Source organism: Aotus nancymaae, unplaced genomic scaffold (genome assembly GCF_030222135.1).
Source record: "Aotus nancymaae isolate 86718 unplaced genomic scaffold, 86718_ANA_hifiasm-v0.15.2.pri h1tg000003l, whole genome shotgun sequence".
Taxonomy (NCBI): domain Eukaryota; kingdom Metazoa; phylum Chordata; class Mammalia; order Primates; family Aotidae; genus Aotus; species Aotus nancymaae.
The window spans coordinates 55,724,694-55,736,836 of NW_026988414.1; the positions used below are offsets into that span (position 1 = coordinate 55,724,694).

The 12,143-nt window shown below is 42.3% G+C and overlaps 1 protein-coding gene across 1 annotated transcript in view; it reads right to left on the reverse strand.

The window, feature by feature from the left end:
* Positions 1-2,531: 2,531 nt before the first annotated feature.
* Positions 2,532-12,143, reverse strand: part of CCDC171 (coiled-coil domain containing 171) — a 408,737-nt gene continuing 399,125 nt past the window's right edge. The window contains exon 29 of the transcript XR_010344271.1: positions 2,532-4,978. The gene's annotated coding sequence lies outside the window, so the exon portion shown is untranslated. The remainder of the gene's footprint in view (positions 4,979-12,143) is intronic.

Consider the following 12,143-nt stretch of genomic DNA (forward strand, 5'->3'; position numbering starts at 1 on the left):
TTCAGTTTATTTCCTCTGCATTTTCCCTTAGGCCTTTTCCCTGCACCCGAATGCCTCCCCACTCCCCACTGATCTAGTTGGCCAAATCCAACTAGCTCAAACCTCCATTTCTTCTATGAAATCTGTCCTGAACACACCCATCTAACAGATTTCTCCTTCCTCTGAGCCCCTGTCAAAGAGGAAGCTCATGTGCTTACTCACCTAGTGTTGCCTTCTGCTAATTTGCCCAGTGTTATCTTGAACTTTCATTAAACATCTTGCTTTGTCATATTTTAATGCTGGGCACCCCATTCTGTCTTTATACCCTAGAGCTAGCTACACACACAGTAGCCACTCATTAAAAACTTGATGCTTATATTTTACCCACACGCTTGCAAATGACTATCCTCAAAAGAAATATTTCTCATGCATAAATCAAGGGAATTGTAGAAATTCACCCCCATCAAATATTTTTTGGCTAAAAAAAAGAGGAGAGTATCTTTGCAGAGTCTCAACAGAACTGTGTATGTGAATGTGTGTTTGGGGTACAGAAGTAGAGAGAAGCTTGTTAATTTTAAAGCCACATAGCATGTTTGGCTAAGACTGTGACTCCATTTGTGTATTTCAACCACGTAAAATACACCCTGGGATTCTGGACTGAGAAAAATAGCCATATAAGGAGAAAACAAGGCATTCCCTATAGCTGCTCTTGTAAAACACTCTATGATTTAACCCTCTGCTCGGACAGATCCAAGCTCCTGCACTTTACGACTGCAAATGATCAAATTCCTGGGAGGAGCTCAGCGTGTGACCTGCACCACTGGGCACAAACAGTCACAAACAAAACTTGACAGGTCACCTACGGGGCAGCATGACCAAAGCTTCGAAGCCGCCTGCCTTTCTCTCTGCGGCGGGCCGTCCCAGCCGGAGCAGGCACCGGGATGAGCTCCAGCCCCGAGACAACTCTGAGGGCTCATTAATCCCTTTCCTTCAAGAATTCAGGAATCTGGGGTCTGCCTCCACCTTCTGGATGACAGTCCATCAGTCTGCAGAATCCCTTCACTGGGGAGAGGCAGGAAGGAGAAATGGGGGGATCAGGATAAGGAAAGAGGGGCTCCAGGAACAGAGGCAGGACTGGGCAAAGTGTTGGCCAGCCTCCAACATGGTGCCTGTGGCTCTGTAGTGGAGTGTGCGTCTGGCTAGGGGCCTCTGTGCTATGCAGAGGAGGAACTGCAGAGTGAGGGGCTAACAGGGCACCCAGCTGGCCCTTATCTTCTCTCCCTTCATCTTGATTGCCATTAATAACAACTCTGTGAGGTGCAGTTTTCTAGATGATAAAACTTAGATTCTGAAAGGTTCCAGTGTCCCTCACATGTAATAAGTAGGTGATGATTAGAAATAAACTTGTATGCTGTGGCAGACACTGCTCATTTTCTTCTGTCATCTGGTCCAATCTCCTTCCTACTGGTAATAGAATGAACACACCTCCCCTCACCTCCTCCCCTCATTACACACACACACACACACACACACACACACACACACACACACACACACACAGGAGCAAGGAAGATGGCTGCCTGGCTGGAGATGGTATTTCCCAGACACCCATGTAGCTCAGGGGGGCCATATGACTGATTTCCAAGGAGAGGGACATGAGTGGGATTAATGTGTGCAAATTCTGGGTCACATCTTTTTAAAGTAGCTGCTTGCCCTTCCCATGGGTTGGAACGCGGACATAAGAATGAGGAAAAGGACAACATTAGGGGCTACTGGAGCAACACAATAGAAGGAAGTTGGATGATTTTACGGAACAGCGCCACCTACCTGCCAGGGGCTACCGATCTGCAGGGAACCTAGACTGTTCCGGGGGTAGAAATAATCAGCCTCCTCTGAGCCACTGTATTCTCCCGTCTTTGTGACAGCCATTTAGCCTGCATCCTAACTAACGCATGTAACTTTCTGCTGTCTCAGCTGTGTGCAAGAAATCTTGAGGCCACACTAGCTTGCACTAACTTAAAAAGCAGAAGGAAAAAAATCATAGCCAAGTTACATAACAGCACTCACATGCCAAAATCGCCCCCTCCCTGAATCAAGGCTGGAATAGGGGCCTCAGCCACAAGAGGGAGTCCTGCACAGGTGACAGTGAAGGTCAGAGAATCCTGCTCCCTCCTCCCCATAGGAGTTTACTATGGAAAGTTTGCCTAAGAAGGACCCTACACCTTATTGAGCTGGAACCAGAAGCATTATTTGGACAACTGTCATTATCATTCCTAAAATGACTTATTGAAAAGTCTTCATCACTAATTTTTAAAATCAGCTGTACTTCCCTAAGACAGATGTGTTAAAACTTCTACTATGATTGTAATTTGACAGTTCCTCTTGGGACTTCAAGTTTTGCTTTTTATTTGAGACTATCATATTATATATGTAGTAGAATTGTTACATTTTTATAATAATCTTTACCAATAATCATGAATTTTGCCCTTTAGTTTGGCATAAATATAACTATATTTGGCTTTTTTTTTTTTTTTTGCCTGATAGGTCTTTTCTATTTTTTTTTTCTGTTTTTGTTCTTTTCTTTGCCCTTATATTTTCTCTTATAAAACCACATAGATTTTTATTTTTTCATCCAAGTTAAGAATCTCTGTGTTTTAACAGATACATTTAGTTCATTTACATTTATTTAGGATTTATTTCTGCCACTCTAGTTTGGGCTTTGTATTTACCTTGCTATATATATATATGATCTTTGCTTTCTTTTTTCCAAACTTTTAGTGGAATTGATCCTATTTTCTTTATTTCCTCTTTTCCTATTCTACTGATTTGGTAATTATCAGTCTTACTTGTATTTCTGTATATAAATACAGACTTTTTAGATGTTATCCTTACAGTCTTAACACACATACTTGACTTTGAAAAGTACAAAGTGTCATCTCTACTCACCTATCAATCTTCAGAGCTCCAAACATCTCCCACCCATTTTATCTACTATTGTTGTCAAATATCTCATTTTCACTGTTATGCCTTTAAAATCTGTCAATATTATTAACTTCCATAGAGAAATGTTTGTTTAAATTTAACTTCTCCTCTTAGAGTTCATCCCATCCTTTTTAGTTCAATTTTCTTCTACTTGAAATAAACCCCTTAGCAATTACTTTACAAGAGTTTTTGGTGACCAAACCAAATAAAACCTTAATTTTATATGTGTTGTTGAGTAATAGTTTAGCTGGATACATAATTGCAATTTGACAGCGATTTTTCTTACTGCTTTGGGTATGTCATCTTATTAACTTTTGGTTTCTGTTGTTGCTGTTAAGAAATCTGCTGCCTGTCTAATTATATTTCTTACCAAAAAAATATTAATTGCTTTAAGAACTTTTCGGCATCAGTATTTTGCAATTTCATTATAGTGGACTTGACGTTTGAATTCACACTTACTTATTCAGCTCATGGCTTACTGTACTTTCTGAATCTCATGATATTTATCTTTTAGCCATTGTAAAAAAATTCTCAGTCCTTTTTCTCTCTGAATATTTCTTCTTCATTTTCTATTTCTTCTTCTAAACTCTTCTTCTTTCCCATTCTTCCTTCCATATCTTTAGTTACTCCCTCATGTTTATGTTTTTGTGATGCATTCTGAATTGGAATTAGATCTCTTCCAGTTTACTACTTTTTCCTTTAACCATATCTAATCCATTAAAATTGATGACCACATTTATTACATCTAGAAGTTTTATTCGTTTCTTTTTCAAATCTCTTTTTTTTTTTCATGGTACCTGATATATTTCATTATTTATTAGGTTTTCAATTCCTAATTTTATGCCTTGAATCACTTTAAACACACTTACAGTCTTTATGTAATACATCTATTATCTGAAGTGACAGGGGATCTGATCCTGATGTGTATTCTACCCATTGGTTCTCTCTCATGGGGAATCATTTCCTAATATACTTCATACTTTTGGAAGCTGAGATCATCTTCAGTGGAACTTTATCTATTCAGGGGATCTTGTGTGGGCTGGGTTGAGTATGTGACCCATTAGAGAGTTTTGTGCTTGGTTCATGATTGCATGGCATCATGCCTAGAATCACATTTATTCATTTATTTATTTTTAATTGACGTGATAATTGTACATATTTATTGGGTACTGAGTGGCATTTTGATATATGTATGCAATATGTAATAATCAATTCAGGGTAAATAGAATAGTCATCACCTCAAACACATTATTCTGTGTGTTGGAAACATTCAAAATCCTCTCTTCTAGCTATTAGAAAATATATAATAAATTATTGTTAACTAGGGTTATCCTACAATGCTATATAGATCATTAGAACTTATTCTATCTAGCTATAATTTTGTATCCATAACTATCCTTTCCTCCCCATCCCCTATCCTAGAATCCCACTCTTTACTTCTATGAGCACAACTTTTTCAGCCCCCACAAATAAGAATGCGCAGTATTTGTCTTTCTGTGCCTGACTTATTTCACTTAACATGAGGTCCCCCAGGCTCATCCATGTTGCTGTGAATGACAGGATTTCATTCTTTTTTATGGCTGAATAGTATAGAATCACATTTTTATGTTAATATCTCATCTCAGATATTCCTAGACCACATCTGTAGTGTAAATTTAAACCTCAAACCCAAGTAAGGCATTGGAGTCTTGGTTCAGAATTTGTGATTGACAGTTGAGAGGCATTTTTTTTTGTGCTGGTTAAAATAGAGAAATTTCTTTTTTGTCTCCCTGTGCTGATGGCTTTCTTGGCCTGTTCTTGGGTCATCATGGAAACCACAAAATGTAGGTCTCAGCATTCACAAATACTTGCCTTTTCAATTCACATTCCCAAGACAACTAATGTAGTTTCTGTGTCTTCCTCCCCTTGGGTGAGGAATCCATGTCTAATGCAGCCAGCTATAGACAGAGACAAGGTCTCATAGTACTTAGGGAACTTCCTGTTGGTCTATGGAGAGAGAACTTTTTGGCAAAAGGTCCTAGAGGAAGAGAAGAAATGATCATTAGAGGAAATAATTAGTATCTCTGCAACCAATAACTTTTCTTCAACACTTCTCTTGTATGGAGCTATGCCATCAATGATTGTGTAGCCCAGCTGTGGGCACAAAATTATTATTATTACTATTATTATTATTATTTTGAGACGGAGTCTCACTCTGTAGCCCAGGCTGAGTGCAGTGGCGTGATCTTGGCTCACTGCAACCTCTGCCTCTGGGTCCCAGTTCAAGCAATTCTCCTACTTCAGCCTTCCAAGTAGTTGGGATTACAGGCATGTGCCACCATGCCCAGCTAAGTTTTGTATTTTTAGTAGAGACGGGGTTTCACCACGTGGGCCAGGCTGGCCTGGAACTCATGACCTTGTAATCTGCCCACCTCAGCCTCCCAAAGTGCTGGGATTACAAGCGTGAGCCACCGTGCCTGGTGGGCACAAAATTATTAAAGGTTAAGAGTCAGCTGTTGTAACCAGGGAAGGTGTTGATAGTGTTTCACAGGAAACATCAAGGTGAGCATGTTTCTGCATAGCGGCAGAGTTTATTTTCAACTCTGATCAAATTTGGAGGTTACTCTTCCACACAACACCTAGCCCAGTGACTGACATACTCGATATTGAATAAATATTTGTTGGAACAAATATCAATCCCCTCCTCTAATCTTCAGTAAGGGGAGAATGAAACACATAGACGCCGCAGGGATAAAATGTTCAGAGAAACAGGAAGCTACAAGACCATGCCAAAAGAAAGGTAAATCCCCGAGAAATAAGTAACTAGAAGTAAGTAATTAGAAGTAACTAGAAGTAAGCAAAGAATGCTGGAGGAAAGTAATCTCTTTTAGAAATCATCATAAAGGCTTGGAACTTGGAATGGATTTTGAATTAGCCCACATACCAAGATGCAGAACGTTCCTCAGTTCATAAATAAGAGCCCCGTCACAGGTGGTGACATTCCCCACAGACCATATGGCAGGAAGTAATCTGTGAACTTGGGTGTTAAATTAAGAGAAAGTGCACACCACAAGAAAGAAGACAATTCTCTTAGGCATAACTGCATAAGGGACTTAGGGGGAAGGAATTGAAATTTTTTAAAGGGATCCACTGTGTTTTTTATAAATAATAATACCCATGTTAATTATGTATTAACATATATGTAGTTCAAATACTCCTGTAGATTCTTTCTTCATATGTTCTTTTTGCATTTAAGGCCCAATTTGAAGGATCTCTCCAAATGCTATTGTAAATAGATATCTGGATTAGCTGAGAGCTGCCGTCAAAACCTGGGAGCTGAGAAAACAGTTCCGTTACAAAATGCTGCCTTACCTAAGTTTTTCTTTCATTCTCAGTGTATAATTCATTTGATTCAGCCTACTAACGAGTCACCAAAGGTCTTAGGGGTAGCCATGTGGTTGAAAGATGGGGGCTGGCAGACTCAATTTGAAACTGTCTTTGCATATCAAGTGTACTATGTTTCTTCTCAATTGTGTATTTATTAAGTTTGGCTTGGGGATGGGGAGGATAGACCCCACTCTCCAAGTTACCCTTGGGTCCACAAAATTTGAAAACTAAAGGAGGACTCCACATGTAAAAACTCTGGAGAATAAAGCCCACAGCATGAAAAAGATGATTGTAGTGGCAACCTGAGTTCCAGGGAAACTTTGATAGGTAAAGTCTCAAGCTATATTAGCTCTTTAAAACACTCAAGCCACTTGTCCCCCAGGATTGGGGCAATGGTGAGAATGCTGGCCCCCTGTCCATTCTGTTGGACAGAACTCACAACAGGAGGCTTCCTTGAGGAGTTCAAGAGAACTCAACTATGTCACACACACTGAAACGTCTAATACCAATAATGACCTCCACATTGAACCTTGGTTGCATTCCCAAGAGTGGCTCCTGCAGTTGTTCTCAGATGAAATCATATTACTGTGGAAAAAATGTGTGCAATCTCCCTTCCCACAATCAGCTAAAAAAGGCAGTTTACCACCCGTTGAAAATGCCATCTCACCAGCCTACAGGTGGTGTTATTCAAGTACAAGAATGTGCAGAATGTGTCAAATGTGTGTCAAATTAGGTGGCCTCCCTCCTGAAACCATTAAATCTTTGCATCTCTTTGTAAGAAAGGCTGATAGACGCTGATGGTGGGAACTTCAATGCAAGAGAAGCCACGCGTCTTGCTACGGAAACAAGAAGGGCTCTGCAGCAACACAAAGCCAGTGACTGAACCTAGCCCCTGTCAGTGCATGTTGCAGCTTCCTTTCCCCAGCTAATTCTTTCTGGAAATGCTACCAGGTGGCATGTTTTCTCTCTTCCAGCATTCCTGAAAATATGTAAGATATGAGATAAGCACTTGATCTTCAAACTTATATTAAGAAGCTTAGGTGAAAAAATTCTGTTGTGCATATATGAAGCATGCAGAACTCTGGGGCAGCCTCAGGTTGGAAGACACCATTCTACTCCCCTCCTCCCTTGAGCTCCCTGTGTGGGCACTATTGACAACCAGGAGGCACACCTGCCCTTGGGGCCCCACCACACGGTCTTAGCACAGGATGTTGGGAGAACCCAATTTCCTGAGCCTCTGTCCTCAGTTTCCTCTCTCTCAGGGAGACTGTAGGAGGTTAATACAGTAACACAGAGCTTCCCAACCTTTTTGGCACCAGAGACAATTTTTTGTGTAAGACAATTTTTCCACGGACAAGGGGTGGAGAGTAGGGGGATGGTTTCGGGATGGTTCAAGCGCATTAGATTTATTGTGCTAGGTTTCTATTATTGTTACATTGTAATATATAAGGAAATAATTATACAACTCATGATAGTGTTGAATCAGTGGGAGCCCTGAACTTGTTTTCTTGCAACTAGGCGGTCCCATCTGGGGGTGATGTGAGACAGCGACAGACCATCAGGCATTAGATTATCATAAGGAACACAACCCAGATCCCTCCCATGTGCAAAGGCTCGCACTCCCATGAGAATCTAATGGTGGTGCTGTTCTGATAGGGGGTGGAGCTCAGACCTTATTGTGAGTGATGGGGAGTGGCTGTAAATACAGATGAAGCTTCCATCACTCTCCTACCACTCACCTCCTGCTGTGCAGTCCAGTTCCTAACAGGCCACAAACTGGTACCAGTCCATGGCCCAGGGGTTGGGGACCCCTGCAAGAGTACATACAAAGCAGTACTACAGACACATTCTAGAGCCTTCCCTTGCTTCCACGACTCCGTGGTATTGAGGTGATGCCTGCTTGTGGTTTTCTTCTAACCCTGCACAGTGGACACTGGTGTTTCTGTTTGTCCCGCTCCAGTTCCCTCAATCCTCTTCTGGGAACCTGTCTTCCCTGGCTCATAGTTTGGGTGCCCTCCTCTGGTCAGCAGATGAGAACATGACCCATGCTAGACCAGCTAGAATTGCCCTTCTGAGAATGTGGATCTTGTGGGGGAGCTGTACTAGGGCAGAAGACTTTTAGAGCTCACTAAACCTGGAATCCAGGCCCTGCAGAGCCTGCCATTTGTCCCTGTTTTGCCACATCCCTAGAGTTTCCCTGATTCTCACCCCTTCCTCAGGTTCTAGGAGCTAATCCTTATCCTTACAGTAAGTTCTCTGTTGGCCAGGCATGGTGGCTCATGCCTGAAATCCCAGCACTTTGGGAGGCCTAGGAGGGAGGATCACTCGAGCCCAGGAGTTTGGGACTACTATGAGCTATGATGGTGCCACTGCACTCCAGCCTGGGCAATAGAGCAAGACCCTGTCTTTAAAAAACAAAGAAAAAGTCTCTGTCTGCTCCTTGGAGCCAATGGATATCTGTGCCTTACAACAATGTGTCTTGTCCCCACTTCCCTGTACAGGTGAGAAAGCACTCCCAGGTCAGGGAAACTAATGTGGAAGTAGGATGAGAAGCCAGATCCCAGACTGGCCACCTATGCCCCCCAGTGCCCTCCCCAAACTCTCTTCTTGGCCTCTCGCCCACAGCCAGTGGCTCTTGTTCTCCTTGCCAGTCCTCCACATTGCTCTCATGGTCCATGTCATCCAAGCTTGCAAACCATCATCTATTTCAACTCTCATCTCTTTTTTTCCCTCAGGTATCAGGCTGCTTTCATAAATCTTTCATTTTAAAATAAACCTTGGTGTCTCACTCGCCACAACATTTTTAAAATGCATTCCTCTGCCAATGTGCTCATTCCAGAGCAGGGCCCTTCCCGCTTGAATGTTGGCAGCATCTTGCCCTCTTGGCTTCCTCTCCTGCCACCCTCCTGTCTCCCAGAGAGAAAATGAGGTTTGGATTTGGGTGGGTTGAAAGCCCATCCGTGCATGCCATGCATAACATTCCCTTCCTCGGCACAGATGCATTCCTAGACAAAAAGGCCTTTGAACATATTGCTCTCAGGGCCTGTTTGGCACCATTTGGTGAGCTGAGCAGCACTGGCCATGCTCCCCTGCTGGAGAGTAAGCAGTGGGAACTGAGGAGGGGCGAGCTTGGTCCCTACCCTGCTCTGGGGGCTGCTTGTACAGATGAATCCTGGGGGCTGCCGCAACCCACAGAGCCCTGGGGTGGAGGGCGTGCTCATGGACCATGGTGTACAGTAGCTAGCCCACCTCAACATGTACCTTCTAGTGGAGCCTCATCAAAAATGGCCCTGTTTGGCAGCCAGGGAATCATATCCACCCCTCAGGAAGTGGTTACATATTATAATTCAGTGTACCTCTTGCAGCTGGGAAACACATTCTCTGGGCTGTCCTCAGGGGGCCCATAAGGAATTCACACCTGTGATTAGCTTAACTGGCCATTCGATTTCCCTAAAGCCCTGTACAGATCCAATTGAGGGAGCAGCTCCCTGACCATGACAACTTGGTTTTTTAGAGAGAAATCAGAGTGCAACAGATTCAGGTAATTTGGCATATCACAGTAAACACTGTGACTCTAGTCTGGCTAGATGACTGCCAGCGTCTACAGTGACGAGTGGATCTGCTGGTCCATGTATATGCAACTTAACACGTTAGATTTGTAGTGAACATTCTTTCATGTTTTTCGGGTGGAAAACATTGGATTTACAAGTCACTAAAAATTTCCTATGTTACTTAAAATGAGATTAATAATTTACTTTTGTGTAGTAATCAGTAGCATGTTATCCCATAGAATGTCCACATATGTGGAACATGTGTTGGTGTTCTGGTTGGGAGAAGATATTTTTACAAATGCAGACTGAAAAACCTATTTTCAAATGAATGCTCCTAAACATAAAATTCATCTTAAACCTAAGTCCCTCACCAGCATTCAAGAAAGAAGAGAAAGTGGGCGACAGTCAACCACTAATTTCATGGCTATGTTGCATAAGGCGAGGTCTCTAAGTGACTTCGTAAACTCAAAGCTCTGGCCTCAGAACTGGACTTGGCTCTTCTTGTCTCCAGTGTATTCTTGTGCCCCTGAATGCTGAATCACAGACAGAGATTTCCAATATTTTCATTCTCTTTCTTCTTTGAAGTCCATTAATCTTCATGTTGATTTTCCCTCCACCCTCTTGAAAAAATGTCTGTGTCCCCCAGACGGAAAACCAGGAGCTGGCACCTTGGGAAGAGATCACATGGAGTGGGAATGGTAGGAGAGGCAAACTCTTGGCCAGTGTGGTGAGCTGCCACCACAAACCATGGCCTGCAGCACGGGAAGGGAAATGAGTCAGGTCCTCTGCATTCTGCGGTCACAATCCTACAATCTCTGTCACCTCTCCCCTCCCTGTGGGTGCATGCCTGACCAAGCATGGGACCTCCTAGTGAGAGGCACCTCCAGATAGATGTTCTTTTGTCCTTAACACACCATACACATTGCTACTTTTGCACATCAGATGTTCATATTCTTAATCTAAATTCATTTTAAATCAACACATTCTTTTTCTAGTAAAGATAAATTGAAGAGTACACACCTATAGACTATGTAAAAAAATCTTGTAAAGTGCTTCAGAATAGATTAAATTTCTATACACATTTTTATATCTAAACAACAAATATGCACATAACTAAATATGAATCTTTACATTTATCTATTCATTTAAATATTCCATTCATATAAAACAACAGAGGTATAATGAACTAGAAAATAAAAAGACTGATGATGACCATTACTGCTGCTGCTACTGCTATGATGTATACAGAGAGTAACTCAAATCGCCAGTCTGCTGTTGTCTAAATGTTTGTGCCCTCACCTCGAGATATTTGTGTTGACACCAAATCACCAAGGTGATGGTATTAAAGGCGAGGTCTTTGGGAGATGATTAGGTCATGAGGGTTCTCTCCTCATGAATGGGATTAGTGCCCTTAAAAAAGAGGCCCCAGAGAGCTGCCTTGCCCTCTTGCCTTTCTGCCATATGAACACAAATAAAAGGTGCTATCAATGAGGAATAGCCCCTAACCAGGCACCAAATGTGACAGAGCCTTGATCTTGGACTTCCCAGTCTCCAGAACTATGGGAAAGAAAGTTCTGTTTATAAACTACCCTAATTAAGGTACTTTGCTGTAACAGCCCAAACTAAGACTTAGTCCAGTTGGCAAGGAGCTATGGCCAGCTAGTTGAACACACACACACCCCTCAGTCACTGAAACCTCAGAATCTTATCTGAGTCTTTCTCATCTTTTCTTTGTGTACCAATTTGGTTCCCAAGTCTTTCTCCTTCTAGCTCCAAAAATGTCACATTTACCTCCCTATCTTTCCCTTTCTAACCCTGACAGCCTCAACTATACTTCAGGCCCTTCCTTCTGCTTCTTTCCCAGACTACAGCAATAGCTTCCTTTCAGGCATGGGATGATGGCTTTAATAGTCCACCAACGTAGGCAGGCCTGACAAATACAGAGCACTCCTACTGCCTCTATTCCCTCAACCTTACCAGACCATCCTAATCAATCCCAGATCTTTTCCCCTGAGCCCAGATGTGGCCACACAGCTTTTGTCAGCACAGCCTTCCAAGCATCATCAATTTATCAGAGTTCCTTTAGAGACAAAATCTATTTACCATCTGACCTAAGTCCTTTAAAACAAGGTTTCTCAACCTGGAGGGAACATCAGGATCACAGACATCTGAATCATCTAAGACCTAAGACCTAAATCAGAATTTTTGTGGGCAAGAATTATGGGCATTTTAAAACATATTATGCATGATTTGGGTGTGCACTCA